The 21447-nt window shown below is 37.7% G+C and overlaps 1 protein-coding gene and 1 long non-coding RNA gene across 2 annotated transcripts in view; one reads left to right on the forward strand and one right to left on the reverse strand.

The window, feature by feature from the left end:
• GRIK2 (glutamate ionotropic receptor kainate type subunit 2) overlaps positions 1–21447 on the forward strand; it is a 754527-nt gene that overhangs the window by 81641 nt on the left and 651439 nt on the right. The window lies entirely within an intron of this gene.
• Positions 15578–21447, reverse strand: part of LOC123522186 — a 52147-nt gene continuing 46277 nt past the window's right edge. The window contains exon 2 of the long non-coding RNA XR_006680467.1: positions 15578–15838. This is a non-coding gene — a long non-coding RNA (uncharacterized LOC123522186). The remainder of the gene's footprint in view (positions 15839–21447) is intronic.

Below are 21447 nucleotides of genomic sequence, written 5' to 3' on the forward strand. Positions count from 1 at the left end.
CACAATGATATGATTTTTTGTTCTTTTATGCCTGATAACTGATCCCTTCAGCACGTCGTGATCTCACAGCCTGGTGTGATTGTTCCTTGTGGCCTTTGTTGCTTATTTCAGCACATTTTAATGCAGTTTTTGTGGTAAAATTAGGTGCCTTGGCTAATATTTGGGTCAGCTTATACTTGAGTATATACAGTATGAATTGGGCTAACAATAAGGTCAGTAGCTCGAAATGACCAACTGTCCATGGGAGCAGCAGGACTTTCTTTCTATTCCCATAGAGACGTCCAGTCTGGGAAACTCCCAGAAGCAGGGTTGCTATGAGTGAGTCAGCCTGGACTGAAGGGCAGGAAGTTGTTTGGTTTCTTGTTTGTTTGTTTTGTGCGTGCTTTCCTAATCAAGAGCACGATTGCCTATGCCGTCAGGCCAACCACAATCAGTTGAAATGGGACAGAATTAAGAATGTAAAGTATAACTCACTTTCTGCATTTCTTGAGTTCAGTGGTGACTTTTGGGGATAGTTACAATGTTCTATATCTGAGACCCACTTCGTGTTCCTTGGAGAGAAGAAAACTCTTTCCTTGTAGTGACCTCTTGGAGCTCCCATATTGAAAGACACCACCACGACTGTAAGCTTTATCGCACACACAGTCTCAGGTCTTGGACATTAAGTCAAAGAGATTCCCAAGGCGGTTTCTGAGGAGCACTCACCTCCCTGAATAGGATTATGTGCATCCAAAAAGGTTTCTTTTGTTTCCAAACAAGCAGTAATTGATATCAATTAAGTCCACAGGGAAGAAGCACACCAACATCAGTGACTGAAGGATAATAAATCATATAATCCGAAGCCAAAGGAAGGAATCATATCAGAGCCTAAAGTGTGAGAATCCAGTTTGCAGAGGCTATGGGTGACAGTGGGGACCCAAGATACATTTGTGAGAACTACATATAAAATAAGCCTCCGATGATTTCCCTCTATCCTTGATAGAGGGTTGGGAAGAAACTGGTTACCACACAGTGCATTGGAGACATGATTATAGGAAGTCAACCTAATAAACCTGACTTGACTGGTCCAAACCTTGTCTGTTGACCCCTGCCTCTGATGTACATTGGGCCCAATCTAGTTTTCAGTGTGTTTTATTTTTTTTCATGTTGGGGTTTTTCTCAGATGTGTTTTTCCATTGGGGAGAGCCCTCTTGAATTTAGCTTTTCTGTTTTTTTTTCTTAGTGCATGAAATCCAGGATTGATAAACCTATATAGGAAGCAAGTAGAATAAGAATTCTGGAGGGCAGGGGTGGATCCGTGGGGGAAGTGGCTATGGTGGGGATCGGGTGGGTAAGGGGAGCTGATGTCAGTGAGATCAAGAAGTAAGAGGAGGTTTTGAAACGGATTGTGGTACTGCTTGATGTGATTCAACTAGGGAACAATATGATATCTGTATTAGCTCCCAATAAAAAGGTTTTTGAAAAAAAATCTTCAAAAGAAACATTTTTTTTTTTTACTATAACATGATCAGTGCCTTCAATGTACCGATGTGTACTGTGAATCTACATGAGAAGATGAAGTAGAAATTCTTACGTAGCATTTTCCAAAATTACTCGATCATGGACATCTTTATTTTATGGCCACTCTTCTCTGTGACTGGCAATACTCTAAGCGCCGAGGGGAGGTTTCTCTGGTTAGGTTCAACAAATGGTCCCCCAGGGGAAAATCATCAGAAAGGCTTATGGGAACCAGCAATGAAGGTAACATTGGAAAGCAGGTGATCAAGAGAGGGGCCACCTATACGACAGTAGGTCAGCCTACAGAGAGGACCCAGGTCCCCAGCAAGGACCAAGGTCAGTGAGCAGCCCTAAGCAAAGTGAAGACCAGTGATTGTTGAAGCCACTGTTTATTTTAGACATAAACTCTGCCGATACAGATGTTTTACATACATTCTTATAAAAATAATGTGTGGTGCAATATTCTTGAGTTTTTCAGTGATCTTATACCGGGCAGTGATGGAACATGATGGGGTGGAAATAAATCAATATTACTTTAAAAAATAGCCTTGATAACCAGATTTCTAAACTGCCCTCAGCCTCCTCCCTCTCAACTATTTGATCACCTGTTGTATTTTCTTTAAAAGTCCCAAATTGCAGTATGGCCAAAGAGTTAACATCTGTAAGGAGTGGAGCATGCCTTCTCTTGGAGAACTTGTTATGAGACATATTTTTAGATCACAGATTTATAAATTCTGACCCAGAAGGAATTGCAATGGGGTTCAGGACTCTCCATTTTTTATGAGATGGCCGAGTGATTCTGAGGCAGGTGGTCCAAGAACCTCCTTGAAGCAAATCTGGGAAACTTTGTAGTGGCGACAACAGCAGCATCTCTTAGCCAGGGGCTATCACAGAGGACATGGACATTATTTAAAGCAAGAGAAATCAGAGATATTAAGATTCTAGTCAGGCCAAGTATTTAGCTGCATTTCTCTGAAAGGAAATTGCCTCAATTTAGGGAGTAAGATTAGATTAATCCAAAGCTCATGGAGGTTGAGTGCTATTTTGATTAGCAGGAGGCTATGTCTAAAAGCATGAGGTAAGATTGTCTTCCCAAATGAGTTCCAATAACAAGAACAACAATAAATCAAAGCCAGGTTTATTTAAAACTTGGCCTCCAGTCAATGCTGTTGTCATTGACACTCTGGTCCGTTATGGTTCACACTTACTGAATTGTTTCCAAAATATGTCCTCCGTCATTGCAAGTGTTCCAGATTTGCCAACGTTTTCTCTTCTGGGTCATGTGCTCTTCACCTTGACCGTCCTCAGGCTTTATTCATGCATTGGAATGGAAGGGAAGTAGCATATTCACAACTTAGTTCTAACTTCAGAGAAGCACAGCTTTAGTTTAGATTTGATACTGTATTCATTAATATGAGAGTGGTGATACCGGGAGGGAAGAGGGAAGGTGGGGTAGAAATGGGGAACCGATTACAAGGATCTACATATAACCTCTTCCCTGGGGATGGGCAACAGAAAAGTGGGTGATGGGAGATGGCAGGCAGTGTAACATATGATAAAATAGTAATTTATAAAGTATCAAGGGCTCATTAGGGAGGAGGAGTGGGGAGGGAGGGGGAAAAGGAAAATGAGGAGCTGATTCCAGGAACCCAAGCAGAAAGCGAATTTTGAGAATGATGAGGGCAAAGAATGTGTAAGTGTGCTTTACACAATTGATGTATGTATGGATTGTGATAAGAGTTGTATGAGCCCCAATAAAATGATAAAAAAATAAATGAATTTATTTTATATGTGAATAAAAATGTCTAACATGTAATTTGTGAAATTTAAAAAACTCATCTAATATTTGCATATTCCTCTTCATCAGCATATCAAAGCATTGAAGAGCTCTCAAAATGACAAATACTCAATAGGAGGTTCTTTGCAGGTTTGGGTCACATCATGTGTTTACTGCACAATTAGTCATCAGTTTCTGTGTAAGTAAAAGTGACAAAGCTGGCTCTCTTTAGAAAGCTTTCTCTATCTGCTAGTACCACATAGCATATGTGATATTTCATTCATGTTTTGCAGGTCAGCATTTCTAGACAGGCCAGTATGGAATGGAATTACAAATACTCTAGTGTACTTTGAATGAGTTTATGTATTTTCAGGAAGTTTAGCAAAAAATTCTTGCATACAATGAAGGTGGGAATCTAGAAATGTTCACTGTTGTCTAAATAAACAATGGGATTAGAAATACGTATGTCTTGGTTGATTAAATTTCCAAGGTTGGATTTATTTTAAAGTTGTCCATTTCTTGCTTTTGAATGACCAATAAAATAATTCCCTTTCTGTGCAGATTTGATGTATACACCTGCTAATATGAATAAGTTGTAGCTATGTCAGATGGCATAAAAAATATATTTTCAAATTCACCTCTGATGTGGCAAGTTTATGCTACAAGTTACATTTTATTCTTTTCTCCCCCCAGCAACATAACTATGCTTTTATAGTATAATTTAAAACCATTTTCTATTTTAAAATAGGATTGTTTCTGGATAAGAGACAGCAGTAAAAATGGGGAATACATATAAATAATTGAAATGTATAGAAGAGAAAAAGCCAAGAATTCATTTACATTTTTGAATAAAGCCAAACTTTCATTAATTATACAGTAGTGTGCCTAAAACATATATTTTTAGTCAAGTCTGTAAAACTGCCAGATGCTAAAGGAACTTGGATAGTAGGCCAATTGTGGATTGTGTTTCTTTAATACAACCAGAGCTTTTATTGATGATAAAAAGACTTCAAGGTTTGGATCTGAAATAAGATTTTAAGTGCTTCTATAAAGCCTGGTAAAAATGTACAATGTTTCAAATACAGAGCAAGACAAACTATCTTCTTTTGTTTTTAATTTTATTAGTTAACAAAACGAGGATTAGAGCTCCTGTTACTCAAAGCTTTTATCTGCTATTTGGGAAGAAAGATGGCATGGGGTGGCAGGGAGATGAGCTGGGGGTGTGCCCGCACAAGTGTGTGTGTGTGTGTGTGTGTGTACTCCTTGTAGAAAACTACTAGGGCAATATTTTGACCCACTGAATTATAGCATTTAAAAATATCTATACCCTCTATCCCTACATATATTATTCAAATTTATCAACTTAGTAAAATATCAACTCCATGATAAACTTTAGTTTACATTCTAAACATGCATGAAAACATATATACATATACATATATACATAGATATATAAATATCTAGAGAGGGAAATAGTAAGCTAGATTATATTTAATGTTTATGTACTCCTTGTTACATCCATAGTACTTTATTTTTTTTTATAGATTCCTTCCATCAGTTCACTTTACTCCTTGTTCTTCCAAAAAAGCTTATTTTCAGTTGAAAACATTTAGTTTTTACTTTCTATTTACAGTAGGCAACTAGATAAAATAGTAAGCTGATTTTCATTCCAGCTAGCATATATGTCTTTTTTAGGACACTTTCATTTTGGCAAGGACCGCAAGTTATAACTGCTATTCATTTGAACCACAATGGAAATTCTAGGCAGATTTTAGTTTAGTTACAAAATTTATTTTAGAAAATGTTGTTGTAGACTATACACTTGTAAAATGTGAAGAGCTGACTCATGTGGTTTATGGCGGTTGGATTTTGAAACAGCTGTTTTTGAAAGAGTTACCAAGGTACATTCCCCCATCCAGTTGACCTTAGTCTATCCTGATGTAATTCAATACTGAATGGAGAAGGAAGAGATCTTTTGCTGGTGGAACTTTAAAAGATTTTCTTGAACCCAATAATATGATAAGCCACAGAGTTTGGGAACACCTATTTCTAAATCTGATTAAGAAACAGAAAAGTTCACCATATTTTATAAAGCTCCAGGATAAAACAATCCTCACATTCTCCTCCTATTTTTGCCTCCCTCTCAACACACACACACACACACACACACCCCATTTAGGGAGACCACACTTAATGCAGATGCATGGGGTGAGGAATGAGTAAATGGGGTAGAGAATGACCCCAGATCCAGTGACGGCTTCAGGACCACACTCACTGCAATACTGATCGAATGTTTGGGTGGTCTTCATTCAGAAATGCTGAAGGGATGATCAGAGAATGAAGGAGAAGTGCTTTCTAATCACCCACCAACTGCAACATGCTAAATTGTAACCCCGTACTAGAGAAAACATGAGGTGTGTTCAAAACTTGGAATTGGTGAATTCAGGTTATTTTTACGGATGACCTAAATGATTGTAATGCCCAAGGATACCGTGTTTTTATTTTATAATTTTTATAAGATTGAAAGAGCGTGCAAATGAAGAAGGGAAAATTGTGACTGCCATGCAAGACCCAACGACTGCTTTCCTCACACATCACCTTGAGGAACCAACTCAGTTAAAAGGAACTTTTAAGACTATACGATATCATGCCTCCTCCTCTTGGATTCTAGGGGATGTTGATCTATAGGTTCTGTCCAAATAGAATCTGTATTTCATGTGAAGAAATGACATTATTGCCAAATAAATAGCTGCTGTCTGCATCTCACTGCTCTCACACCTGGCTTCCTTTATCCCTTGGGCACGTTGTTTCACACCACAAGCAGAGCTCCGAGGCACAGGATCTTCAGCCAGGAGGGATTGCCCTACCCTGAACCTCTGGAGTTCTTCCTCTTCAAGCAAATGCTCACTCATCCTGGACCACCATGTGTTCCCAAGGACAGCGAAGGATGCAAACAATGGCTCTTGGAGTGTGCAACACAGTAACCTTCACCCAAGCCCTGTCTGCTCCCCCCTGCTCCCCAGAGCTCCAGCTCCACTCAGACAGTAGGGTAGCAACCAGCCTGGTTGGCCTAGAGGTCAGCAAAGCCAAGGGGCATGCATGCAGGTTAATTGCTGGAGGTTATGATGCCCTTTCCCTGCCTTTTAAAACTATTTTACATGTGCAAAAAATTTAGTGGGCTCACAACTAAAGTCTAAGAGGGGTTAACCCCCATCCCCCCAAAATGGATAAAAGCTTTGCTGGGTGGAGCTTTCGTAGTACACATTTTTCCCATTAGGCGAGCATCAAGCAACTTGCTCTGAGTTAGTGCACCCAGTGGCATCTCCTGGGAAGGTTCTTCCTGGTCACAGTGAATTTTTCATAAAAGCAGTTTTGCTCGAACCACATTTTTTGTGATGGCTGATTTAATAGAATAGCTTGGGGCTCTGAAATTTTGTTTCCTGCTCCGAAAAAATGCCGCAGAAACTGTTGTGATGTTGAACACAAGGTCAACACTATGGGAAAAGCTCAAGTGTACAAGTGGGTTCCTTGTTTGAAAAAAGGTGGAATGTCGATTGATGACAAATCTCGGTCTGTATGTCCATCAACTTCCTGAACAGACAAAACTGTAGACTCATAGTACATTTAGACTTCATTCTACCAGGTAAGATTGTTAATCAAACTTTCTATTGAGAGGTTCTGAAAAGATTCTGTTACAGTGTGTGTGACAAAGAAGGCCTGATTTGTGGTAGATGGGGGACTGGTTTTACCATCATGACAATGTACCTGCTCATGAGCCATCTCAGTGTGCTAGTTTTTGGCAAAAATCAGCATGCCTTTCTTGCCCGCCCGCACCTGACTCACCTGACCTCACTCCCTGTGACTTCTTTTTGTTTCCACAAATGAAGAAGGACCTGAAAACACAGTGATTTGAAGACTTAGAACAAGTGCAGAAGAAAATGAGGGAGGTGCTGTGAGCCATCCAAACAGATGAGTTTGGAAAATATTTCCAAGAATTGAATCACCAATTTGACAAGTATATTTAGTGTAATGAAGAGTAACTTTGAGGTGATAAGTTTTGTAAAAGAATTCCAGTTTTTTTTGGGGGGGGTACCCCCTCATAGTCATTTCTGTAAATATCAGTCTACATTTTGATAGAAATTATTGAATTCATTGTAATCATTTAAGTGTGATTGTTGATATATGTTCTTTTAATGTTATTATACACAGTGGTAAATATGGGAATATCCAGCCCATACTTCATATTTTTGCTAGCATTTTCTTTCATTTCTAATTTTCTTCATAACTCTCTCACGACCCTCGAGTCACTGCTAACTCATAGTGACCCCCTGTGGGTTTCCAAGACTGTAACTGTTCACTAGAGTAGAAAGCCCAGTGTTTCTCCCGAAGACCTGCTGGTGGTTTCAAGCTGCTGACCCTGAGGATCACAGCGTAACTGGAAACCACTACACTACCAGTGGCTCCTCTTCCTCATAACTAGCATCTTCTATCTGCTCGGACCTTTTTGATGTGACATCAAAAACCTGAGTTCAATTCTAGATTATTTTAAGTGACCGAACTGCTATGTGACTTTGGACAGTTCCCTGACCTATTCTGAGTAGTATTTATAGTCACATTTATAAAAATTTGATGGATGACTTGTCTTCTGATATTTCTTGTAATACTAATCTTTTAAGAATATGCTGTTGAGTCAAAATATTTACATTTAATATTTTCCAAGTGTCATCAAATTGTCCAATACTCTCAATAGTCTGATATTCATAATGATTAATTCTATAACATTCTGGATAATTATTTTGATTGATGGTTTCTAATAATTTAGAACTAGAATGATAAACATCTTGAAACTAAATGACAGCTATAGAAAATGACTTAAAATATAAATAGCAGTCAACATGAGAACGGATATGTTCTGATTTTTGTGCAGGATCTGTCCCTTTTACAAATCCAGACTGACACTATTGTTTGACTCTTGAAGTTCTTATTTGAGGAGCCCATAAAATATGATATATTTCTTTAAAATATAACTTGGGATGGACTGGATAGCAGGGTTTGTTTCTTATGGTTTGGAACCATGAATTGAATCGCTTGAGCATCCATATGTAATGAAACCATGGATGTGTCTCCAAGTTGGTAATAACTTGAGAGAAATTATTTTCCATTAGTTTGCTTCTCTTTTTTTAATAGCACACATGTAGTTTATTATATATATACATGAATAGAAAGGAGACCAATATTTTAAGGATTTAAATATGTATTCCACATAAGTTCTGGTAGCCATAAGGAAATGTTCTTCAATAAAGAATAGAGATTTTTTTTCTTCAATAAAGAAGCCAGACAGGGTGCGATATAGCAACGATGAAAAATACAACTTTCCTCTAGTTCCTAAATGCCCCCCCGCCCCCTCTCATGATCTGAATTCTACCTTGCAAGTCTGGCTAGACCAGAGGATGTACACTGGTACAGATAGGAACTGGAAACACAGGGAATCCAGGGTGGATGCTCCCTACAGGACCACTGGTGTGAGTGGCGATACTGGGAGGGTAGAGAGAGTGGGTTGGAAAGAGGGAACCGATTACGAGAATCTATATGTGACCTCCTCCCTGGGGAACGGACAACAGAAAAGTGGGTGAAGGGAGGACGTCAGACAGGGCAGGATATGACAAAATAACAATTTATAAATTATCAAGGGCTCATGAGGGAGGGGGTAGGGGGGAGAGAAGGGAAAAAAATGAGGACCTGATGCAGGGGGCTTAAGTGGAGAGCAAATGTTTTAGAATGATGAGGGCAATGAATCTACAAATGCGCTCTACACAATTGATGTATGAATGGATTGTGATAAAAGTCGTATGAGCCCCTAATAAAACAATTAAAAAAAATCCTATTTCCATACCAGATAAGAAATACAGTTTCTTGCTGCACAAAGCATTTGACTGAGAGATTTCTAGTAAGCATTTTTGTTGTAATTTAGCTTGGATTAGTTAGTTATAACATTAGATTTATATAGAGTAATGTCTTTATAAAGAGGTTTCTTTGAAAATTACTGTTATAAAAATGTTTTACATATATGCACGTACATACACATGTTCACATGCACATACATGCACACATATATACATGCACAGCATAGTCATATTTGGATTTCTTATAAGCTTTCTCTTTTGAGGTAACTTTTCTTTTTTGAAATTTCAGTACCAAAGATGATCTTTTCAAAAACATCCTCTCTTTTGTTCCTTATTTTTGTTTGAGTTTGTTTTCCCGGTGGAGCTATAAGACTGTTTAGAAACAGCAATACTGAAGATTATCTTTTGTCTGGTGTTTTTCAAAATATCCAGGATTATTTATTTTGGCTTCAATATTCAATGTGGAGTCCTAAGAGAGACATCATATGTTTCTCATACTGAATATATGCATTTCAAATAAATACACCTAAAATATGTTTACAGAAATGTAAAGGCACTACCTTTTTCTCCCTTCCTTTTCCTTTAACATTAAGATAATCTCCCATGGCCTAAACTATATAATATATAGCCTAAAGTCTATTCAAAATTCATGAAGTTTGTGCAGACCAAAATTTATTTTTAAGAGGTTGAATACGAAACAATTTCCATTTCAGGTTCTTTTTGAACAGGCACAATGCATAATTACAATTAGCTGATTGGCAGCCGTTTCTTCTAGTGATTTAAAATCATTATGCGGTTTGTTGCACTGTCCGCCTTCAAAGTTCTTTGATTGCTAATTTTGAAGAATGATATTCATTTCAGAATGCGGAATGTTATACATTCAGAATTTGGAAAGCAACAAATCATGTTCATTTAAAATGTTTTAGCTTAATAGAAACTTTAGAATAGATGTTCAGAGGGAAGAAAAGGAGGTTTGATAACTAAAACTGAGATTATGTCTCTGATCATATCTTGTGTTTATTAAGTCCATTTCAAAGAAATTATCTCATTTCTGTATTTTCTTCTTTTGCAACACACAGTTTTCTTTTGTTTCTGAGAGATTAACCCTACAATAATGCTTTTTATTATAAAGGTTTTTTAAAGCTACTTAGATGAGTCAAACAGAAGTTTGATAAACTTCTGAAGTATGATTGATTAATTTATTTCCGTTTCAAACAATTAGTGCTTTAAAAAAGTATTTGAAAACCTTTAAAACAAGTGTTACCCAGTTGAGTTTAAAAAAAAATATTTTATTTCCCATAAAGCACAGTGCACCATGGTTTTTATAAGCAACTACCACATAATTCCTTGTTGTTCCACTTGGTGGGTAGCAGCCATGTAGAAAAACTCAGTTTGACTTAATTTGTAATGAAAGTGAGATGTCCTTTATTTGGTTTTATACTGGATAATTTTTCAGTAAACAACAAAAATAAACTGGAGCTGAGCTACAACATCCCAATCACTATTTTTCATAGACTGAACTTATAGATTGAAATAGATTGTGTTAAGTAATAACTGAATTTTTTGCTTCTATTATTAGGTGTAGTTCTATTTTGTCACATTTTCAAGATACTGAATGCCCTAAAGTTGTTTTTTTTTATTAGTACATGTTCTTTATCGGCTCTGCCATCCAAGCTGCCTTCGTAGCTTTGAGGACTAGACGTGGTGATCGGTCGTTAAATGGAAAGCAGCGCATCGAGCAGCAGGTGTTGCTCTTTTCTCCTTTTGCTCACTTTACTTGCACACATAGCACATTTTGTAGGAATGCCCAAAAGTTCATAACAAAGACCTTTAAAATGTATTTACCACTTGAAATAAAAATTTCTAATCGTTTATGTTTATAAGGGCTCAAGCCTATGTGGCTTCTCAAGCCATATAGAGCACTGAATGATATGCCTGCTTGATGAGTAGAATGTGGGGAATGCCATTGGCAGGCATCTCCTCCTCAAGGAGTTTTAGTTCCTTTTAGTATAATGAATAGCTTCACGATTTGTCTGGTCAATTAAAATATTTGACCTATTACAAGATGTTCACACTTGAATACATTCTACTTTGCATTTTTGCTGTGGATATTTTTCTAGTAATATAAAGACATTGTATCTCTAAAATATTTCATCTCTATGTTAATTGTCTTGTGAGGCCCTTACCCTTCATTTCATATTCCTGCTAAGCTGCTATACGAATCCGTGCAGGGCAATGGAATATATTAAGATTCCACAGGGGGAAAAACACCAGAGGGGCATCTTTCTTCTCTGTGTACTCACACTATCCAAATCATGTCGTGCAAGTTGGATGTCAGACAACGTTTATAAATATTGCAACGATTACTTATACACTATGAATAGATCTTAAGAGAAAGCTAGACGTGAACCGTTTATCAAAATATTCAGTTATAAAATTTACAACATCTGTAATGCAATTCCTTCCACTAATGACGTTTTCCTACCATCGCAGCCGATGGACTCTTGCTTCCTTCTTCCTGGGAACCCACGCCAGCAGACCCCGAGTGCTTCCTTACACACATCATTTGTGCTCCCTATATCACCAGAAGGCGGAACTTCTGTGTTGATCAATCATAGGTCACTTCCCTTGAGGCACTATAAAGAGAATTCTTGAAAGAAATTCTTATCTGTCTTGCCCGACTCTCTCTGATGACTGATAAAATGTCTAAAGGCTAATATGTGTTAGATGCTGTTATGGATTGAATTGTGTTTCCCCCAGATATGGGTTGTAAATCCTAACCACTCTGCTTGTGGTTATGTTCTCATTTGTGGATAGGTTGTGTTTGCTATGCTAATGATACAATATGAGTGCAGATTATGTTTTAAGTCAATCTTTTTCCAGATATACAAAAAATTAAGCATGCAAAAGAAACAGAGATAGGGGAAGAGAGATGCCAAGTCACAAGGGGATCCCTCAGGAGCAGAAGCTCAAGGCGACCGACCAAGCCCTTTCTCTATTGTCTAGGGTGCGATAGCCTATCTCAGGATCTGGCACTCAGAGTTTGAATTTGTAGATACCTAAACTGTGAGAACATAAATTTGTTTGTAAAAGTCATCCACTTGTGTCATTTGTTACATCATCAGTACTTAGGCAACTAAGACAGAAATTGACACACATTTAAAAAAGGAAAATTATAGCTACAATAGCTGATGCTATCCTCCACTGACAAGATTTCTATGATTTTTTTTCTAGTGAATTTTAAAAAGTCAGTTGTGGGAGCAAATATATCATTGAATTTACTATTTTTCAACATCACACATATTGTATTTGTCTGAGTCTATCAAGATGATTGATAAAAAGATAAAGACATCAAAATTGTATGAGAAATAGCTTGTGGAAGATATTATTTATTTTTTAATCATTTTATTGGGGGCTCACACAACTCTTATCACAATCCATACATACATTAATTGTATAAAGCACATTTGTACATTTGTTACTCTCATCATTCTCAAAACATTTGCTCTCCACTTAAGCCCCTGGCATCAGCTCCTCATTTTTTACCCCTCCCTCCCAGAAGATATTATTAAGAGGAATTTTTACCTAAGGAAAAATTGTATAGTAGATACTAAACTTCAATCAATTTAAAAGTGGGGTAAAATATAATAAATGCATGAAATAAAAATGTTTATTTAATGTTTCCTGTTTCTGGGACATTTGCTTGCGTTGCTTCCTTTTGTTTCTGTTAGATTTGTGCTGTGCTTCTTTATGAGCTCGAGGTAGACCAACCTGCAACTATCCTGTCGTCCCAAAGCAAAAGGAAGCAGAGTGTCTGGGAAGCATCAGTGATGCTCTATCTTTACATGGTACCATGAAGCAGATGACAGAATTCGTTAGTGACTTAGAGTTTATGTTGCCTTGGAATTTAAATCAAATAAAGCAATATGCATGAATGAATGGAGTGTGGAGGAAAAAAAGACATATGGGAATGATCATCATTACCACCTACTCAATTGGACTGAAATTTTATAATCTGTATAGATTAAGATTGTCAAATGTTAGAGAAGCTTATAAAGAATATAAGTACATTCTAAATGCAAAACTAACAGAGGAAAAAATAAGATCAAATAAACATTTGATCTCACTCTGAGAATATTTTGTGGGAGGAAAGTGTGGATAAAGACATGGTATAAAATGGAACACTGCAGTTTTCTTTGTAGTGAGGCGTTACAAATATTGGCTCATAAGATAGTCATCTTTTGTCCAGTTGCCTACAGATGAACTTTGTTTGGGTCCCCACTCTACCTCCCCCTCATTCACTATGGTAAGATTTTTTTTGTTCTGATGATGCCTGATACCTGATCCCTTGGACACCTTGTGATCACACAGACTGGTGTGCTTCTTCCATGTGGGCTTTGTTGCTTCTGAGGTAGATGGCTGCTTGTTTACCTTCAAGCCTTTAAGACCCCAGCTGCTATATCTTTTGATAGACGGGCACCATCAGCTTTCTTCACCACATTTGTTTATGCACCCATTTGTCTTCAGCAATCGTATAGGGAAGGTGAGCGCACAACGGTATGATTTTCATGGGGAGGAGACGAGTCAGTTAGGGTGCAGTGTAGCAATGATGAAACATACAAATTTCCTCTAGTTCCTAAATGCCCTCCTTCTTGACCCTCCCAGTATCATGATCCCAATTGTACCTTACATATCTGGTTAGACCAGAAGATGTACATTTGTACAGATAGGAACGAGAAACACAGGGAATCCAGGACAGATGATCCCTTCCGGACCAGTGATGAGAGTGGCAATACTGGGAGGGTGGAGGGAGGGTGGGGTGGAAAGGAGGAACCAATTACAGAGATCTACATATAACCTCCTCCTTGGGGGACGGACAACAGAAAAGCGGGTGAAGGGAGATGTCGGACAGTGTAAGATATGACAAAATCATAATTTATGAATTATCAAGGCTTCAGGAGGGAAGTGGGAGCGGGGAGGGAGGGGGAAAAATGAGAAGCTGATGCCAAGGGCTTAAGTGGAGAGCAAGTGTTTTGAGAATGATGATGGCAAGGAATGTACAAATGTGTTTTACACAATTGATGTATATATGGATTGTGATACGAGTTGTATGAGCCTCCAATAAAATGATAAAAAAAGATAGTCAACCTTTTCTTTTGTTCAGAAAATGAATGAGTCCCATAAATATCTTATGATTAACTTAGAATATAACTGTTAGTGGATCTGGCTATTATGGTTGTTGTTTTTTTGTCGTGCCATCAGGTTGGACCATTGGAAAACCTGGGGCTGTCTATGTGCTTCTATTGGAAGGTCTTTGGTCTTCATCTATCTTTCAGTTGAACTCGTCTGTTTAAGTAATTTACTTCTCTCCCCACCCAGCATATATAGTCTTATAACCCAGTGAAGCAGTTCAGCTCTGACATATTTGATCATTTTGAGCCAGAATTGACTTGACAGCAATGGGCTTGTTATTTAAGAAATGAAGAAATGCCAAATTCCTAAGGAGATGTAGTCAGAACTCTAAGGAGGGTTATCTTTGAACAAAATAGCAGACAGTGTTTTGTATGCTGTCTTATCTTAGCTTTTAAAATCTGTAAACAGTGAATGATTTTAATACACTAGAGAATTATAGGAAAATAATCATAGATAACACTTATGGAGAACTTAGCACATAGAGTTCATTGAATTTTATCTATAGTATGCTGTCTGTTTATTTTAGTAGTTCAAGGAGAGCGAGGGATTTTAGAGTTGTGAGGCCTATACTGTGCCTAAAGGATTTCATGTTTTTATGCTCATTTTTATGATATTGTATAAAATGTACAATCTTTTCTCCACCTTGTCGGTCACTGAGTTGAGCAGATATTAAGCATGAACTACCATATTCACACCTGTTAATACCTAGTGATGTCAAGGTAGGCTTCATGAACACAGTTTTTGCACCATCCAAGAAGATAAAGTTATGCCTTCTCAGGCCCTCACCTATTGAGTTGATTCCATCACATAGTGACCATATAGGACAGAGCAGAACTGCCTCTGGGTTTTTGAGACTTTAAATCATTCCAGAAGGAGGTACACTCATCTTTCTCCTGGAAAGTGCTAGGTGTGTCTGAACCATTGACCTTATGGTTAGTAGCTCAATGTGTAACTCATTACAGCATCAGGGGTCCTTTACAATTGTATAAAACTAAAACCAAGTTCACTTCCATTCAGGCAATGCTCAATTATAGTCAACCTAACAGAATCTGTATCATATTCAACTCTAATCAATCATTTATATATAGAAAAGCAGCAAAATGTAGTTAATTCAAAACTTATTTATAAGGTTTTGAAATACGATGAAAGCATAATAATTTTATACCTAGGCTGGGTTCTCTAGAGAAACAAACCATTGACACTCATATGCATAAGAAAGAACTTTATATAAAGAAATAATTTTGTATCAAGAAAGCATCCCAGCCCAGTCCAGCAAGTCCGTGGGTCTGATGTTAGCCAGAGCCCTCTTCAGACCCTTTTATCTGCAGACTGATGAAACAGAAAGTTGAAGCAGGATGCAGGAAGGTCCCAGGCTGGTGGGTGCAGTCTTGTGGATCCAACGTTTGGGAGATAACAGGGTGACAGCGCCCAATGTTGGATGGCCCACATGGAAGCAAACACAGAGTCCCTGCAAAGAGGAAGATAAGGGGCCAAAGAAAGTGAAGTTCTCTCTTACTTACATAAGTGAAGTCACTCTTATAAAAAGACCACCTAGCCAAGGAGGCCTCATCAAGCTATCACCTGATGGATAGGTTGGATTCGACCCCTACACTTGCACAAAGGCATAAATTGATGTAACATCTAATTGCCATGCCTAGTTTGTATTTATATATAGTGAAGAAAATTTTAGATATGAGTTAAACTAGGTATCTTTAAAAATATATTTTCATCAAATGAAGCACATAGTTAAATTAGAAATTCACCTCTAGACCGTGGAGTACTCAATGAAAGGGCAGTTTGGGCTAGTGGCCAAGTCGCTCGCATCATTGGGCACGTGGTGGAAGGCAGGTGGGTGGGGGCGGTCCTGTATGACTATGAGGGAGAAGGGTGGCAAGGGCATCACAAGCCCGATGATGAGCACTGAACTGCCAATGTTTTATATTTTAGAATTTACCAACGGCTCTCCCTTCTTCAGAGTTTAACCCACTAAGCAATTCATTAAATTATCCTTCTCATCCGTTATAATCTCCTTGCCTCTGAAGCTGGTCTTTGATTGGGTAGCTAATGATGAAACATGGGACTAGGGCCGGATTCAAACATGTTGGCTACTTTTCAGTCCATTCGATTGGCAGGATGTGGGTCTTAACCATATGGAGAGGCAGGGCACTTATGCTCATTCTAGAGGTTTGTTCATGTTTGCCTGCTGCAGGAAATTAGTGCTGTTCACACTTGTTTAGCCTTAATAAAAATCTTTTTAGCTGAAGCACAAGGATAAGGTCACCATCTGCCACATAGAAATGCCAGTAAAAAATGAGCAACAGGAGAAAGGTGTATTTCACTCTTAGGGACTTTCAGTAAGAAATTCAAATAGATCAAGCACTAATTGATTCCCTTCTTAACCAGTTTAGACCATAATTTACATTTTATAATATCAGTGGTGTTTTAATAGGTATAGACTTTATCACTGGATTCTGCTTGACCTTCCTAGATATGGCCCAACAGATAGCTTTGGAAAATATGCATGTCTTTAAGGTCAAATGCATATTGTCTTGAAGCTTAAGCTCAAAGGTTTGAACAAGTATCGTTACTGTTCTATGGATTTATTTTTAATATACTTTTTGCATGAGGATATATGTTGATCAATAAATGCAGTGTAAATTAGCAAGATTTAATGAAATACTTTAAACCCACATTTTCAGCTGTGTTGGAGTCTTTTTGTCTATATCCTTGAAAAAAGCTGGCTTTATGAACATAATTTTAGGTATGAGATAGTCATTAAAATATGTAAAAGCACACAGTTTTTATAGCTTCTTTTTGCACTTGGATCATAGTGACTCCATTCAGGATTTCCTATAAGCAGATCACAATGAATCACAGTGGCTTCTGACGAACAGTGACCCAGGCACAGCAGAAGGCAGCACTTCCCGGCCTGCGCCAGCCCCCCAGTGCCTCCAATGTGCGAACCCATTGTTGCAGCCACTATGGAAATCCATCTTGTCAAAGATCTTCCTCTTTTTTCTCTGACCCACTACTTTACTAATAAAGGGTAAAAGCGACCTCCTGAAATACTGATATATGATTACAACTGGCCTATGTAGCTAGTAAGAATGGATGCACTGGAATGATGGTGCTGGTGAAGAATATGGGCTACCAAATGAACAAACGCACCCATCTCAGGAGAAGTACAGTCAGCATGCTCCTTAGAGGCAAGGATGGCAAGACTTCATCACAGCTGTTTCGGACCTGTTGGCAGGAGAGACCCTTCCCTGGAGAAGGACATCATGCTTGGTAAAGTAGAGGAGTACCTAACAAGAGGAAGGCCCTCCAGGAGATGGATTGTCACAGTGGCTGTAACCAAGGGCTCAAACAAGAACAAGCAGGAGATGGCGCGGGACTGGGCGGAGTTCCGTTCCCTTGTACATAGCGTTGCTATGAGTTCGAACAGACTCCACAGCACCTAACCCCATGACAAAATGACAATAATATGACAATAAAAATGACCTATAATGCAGAGGTTTCAAAAAAAGAGTACATTGTATGTGAAATATTGGATTTGTGTGTGTGTCTTCATAGCATGTGATGAAAGTATTAAACATTCAAACGTGGGTCTAATATAGATGTAACATTCATATTAGCCTCACTGTGCCATCTTTACCTTATTTGATCATATTTAGCCACATATCTGCTATTTGTAGAGAGCCGCGGTGATATACTGTGTTATGTGTCTGACGGCTAACATCAAGGTCAGCAGCCAGAACCCACTAGCTGCTCTGAGGGAGAAAGGTGAGGCTTTTTGCTTCCTGGTAGATTTACAGAAACTCAAAGGTGTAGTTCTTCTCCATAATAGAGAGTGTCTATGAGTCAGAATCAATTTCATGGTAGTGGCTTTGGCTTTTTTTTGGGGTAGTGGGGGGATGCTATTTGTGGTAGGATACTCTTAATTTTTACACATATATTTGGCATTACTATTGATATAATATTCATAGCTACACAATTAATAGAATTTTCAGTTCATGAGAAAATGAGTCCCATGAACAACAAACAAACATGCTAAAATATGTGGTCATGAATGAGAATGCTGATATTAACTTGCTCTGAGTTTGTTTGGATTTTATATTTTGGTGTTGCATAGCTATACACATCAGAGGAGAAAATGTCTAGACAGGCTCATGCTCTCATTCCTATTGTATGGCCACAAATCTCATTTCCTTGATCTCATTTTGCTTGTAAGCTTTTTTTCCTTATCAGTCTGTGCCATTTATTTGAACTTTATTAGCCGGTTATAGGAATTTCTGTTTCAGAAATGATTTAAGGAATTATTTATTAGGTAGCTAGCTCTTATAAGTATGTATTTTCTTTATTAGGGAGATTTTCCTCCCTTATATTTTAAGGTCTGTATGACTTTGGCATGATTTGAAAAACCAGCTTAGTCGTGAATAATCACGTCTATTTGACATGTTTGTTAGTATGGAGGTCCGCATGCAGAGTGGAAGGAGGCCAACGTTTTTGTTTGAGGCGCACAACACAATGTTTTGATTTTAAAAATAAGTTGAATAATTGATGCTAGCAATTTTTTAGTTTCTCACAATGTTTTATTAATTATATATATATATTAATTTTCACCATGCTGCCTGCTGTCCGCAAATGAGATTTTGATTTGCTTTTGGCTAACATTACCTCTTTTAGATGAATAAATGGATTATCAATAAAAATCTGCAAAGCCATCTCTTTAACAAAATAGATTTTGTTATTGGTGATCTTTATACTTTTTTAAATGGGTAATTTCTATGCATTTTAAAATGCCAATGTTTAAATATCGTTTTATTCTTTACCTTTATTGTTGTTGCTAGGTGCTGTCGAGTTAGTTCCGACTCACAGCAACCTGATGTATAACCCATCAAATCCGGTGCCATGCGGGTCATTGTCGCTGTGGTTGAGCCCGTTGTTGCAGCGATCCTGTCAACCGATCGTGTTTGGGGCCTTCCTCCTTATCACTGCCCTGACACTTTGTCAAAGAACATGTCGTTTTCATCCAACGTATGTGAGGCAAAGTCTCACATCCTCCCTTCTAATCTTCGAATACAGCTAGAATGTTCCTTAGAAACAAGGCTAGTGAGACTTCTTTGCTTTAGATACTGAACACTACTTTGCTTTCATGAATGAAAATCATTTGTCATTGTGAATGTTTCTTGATCCTTTGGAATATTTTTTTACACAATGTTCTGAATGGTCTATCCTGAATTTTTTTTTACTTTACTGGAAAATAGTTTAATTTTGAAACATAAACCACACTATAATCAATATAGAGAGGAATGGTAATAACCAACCCCCATTAATTTGGAGCAAGTTAGATATTAAATTGCTAATAACATCCTAATAACTTTGGCTTCTTCTTCTCCGGCTATGTTACACATAAGTCTAATCCCCACCCCCAGTTTTCTAGAAATTTAAAAAGGGAAATGATGGTGATGAGAGGTTGTGTGCAAGTTTAATCAAAGTTTACCGCCTTATTTTGGCCATTTTGCTGTTCTACATCATCATCCACTTAAAGGGAAAACCAAACCTCTTCATCGGTATCCAGAAAATGTCTACGTACACCAACTGTCCTCAAGAGCATGCCGAGGCTTTCTGCCTCCTCACAGACGGACAGCCCCCGCAGCTGCATGGGAGCACTGTGTCCCGGAGGGCTGCTGAGCCGAGTGGACTTGAGGATGGTGACTTAGCTCTCCAAGAGCAGCAGCTTTGCTCGGGAGTTTAGGAGCGCAAAGTGGGTAGTTTTATCACCTAATGTAAATGACTCTACATCAAAATTTAGAAATCCTTAGAATTAAAATACCTGCTAGGAATTTTCAATTCACTCCAAGTTCATAGCACTCCCTTAGTTTATCTTTCCTTTTCAGCGCAGGAATAGTCTCTCTCTTTCATTTCCTCAGACCAAGAAAGTATCCTACTTAGTGGGATACTTTGTGTCAGTTCTTAAGATAATACTTTCATTTTCAGTTTGTTACTAAAGTTTTTCTTTGCTAAAACAGTACTACTGGTTATGCAACTTGGAAAATGCAAGACAGCCTTGCTCAAAGGCCCCTTGCTTTTTCTGTTCCCTCCATTTGTGGTTGTTAGTAATATCAGCCTCTTCAAAGGAAGTGCTAAAATGAATGGTATTGGTTAAGAAACAAAATAAACTTCTGAGAAATTTAAGCTGTGAAAAACCTCAATAACATGTAAGAGCAAGTGATACTGTGAATAACTAGTTGATACAAAGAAATGCCATAAGCAAATATAGAGAAAATGCTTTGGAAATCTAAAGACAAGTCCATTTCTAAACCCAGTGATAATTTTGATGTCAAAATAGTCTGTGCTGAATTCAGTTTGCTTCAAAATTTGTCATTAATGAACTCCTTAGTGACATACTGATTTTCTTTGATGTAACGAAAGGATATTTTGTTCCTGCAGTTTTTAGATCCTCTTCTTAGTGGAGATTAGAAAACACAGCAGTTTTGGAAGCCTTGTTTTGTTTTGCTTTTGAAAGGGAGCATAATAGCATTTTTAAGGTATAGAATTCCTGCAAATGGTTACGTTAGTCAGTGCCTTTGGAGCAAAACCCAGAGAACATTTTTCTCCCATTTAATAATCCCTGACCAATTATCATTTACTTAACTCCCACCCTAAATATGGAACTTGGAACCATATATTTTTGGAACTAGAGACAAAAGGATCTACTAGTAGAATCCATTGCTTATAATAAGAGTGCTTTATTACAATATATTTGAAAATATTTGCTAGATATTATGCATTTGTACTTATGTTAATTTTTTAAAGTCTAGATAATCCTTAGTACTAAGTCTGAATATATTCAGACAAGTACATTTTTTTCTCCTTAAACTATAGATAAAACAGATTAACTTAAAAACTACTTCTAAAAGTTTTCCCCATGAAAATGCTTTTAAAAAATATTTTCAAAAATACACTAAGTGTAAGTACATATTGTTGATTATCAAATACAAAAGTGCAATCCAAGTACAAATAATATTATTCTCCATAGTTCAATTCCTTCCTTAGATTTCTTCACTCACCAAA

The sequence above is a fragment of the Echinops telfairi genome, unplaced genomic scaffold, assembly GCF_000313985.2.
Source record: "Echinops telfairi isolate 266 unplaced genomic scaffold, ASM31398v2 ScPeMD7_3533;HRSCAF=4204_0, whole genome shotgun sequence".
Lineage (NCBI taxonomy): Eukaryota > Metazoa > Chordata > Mammalia > Afrosoricida > Tenrecidae > Echinops > Echinops telfairi.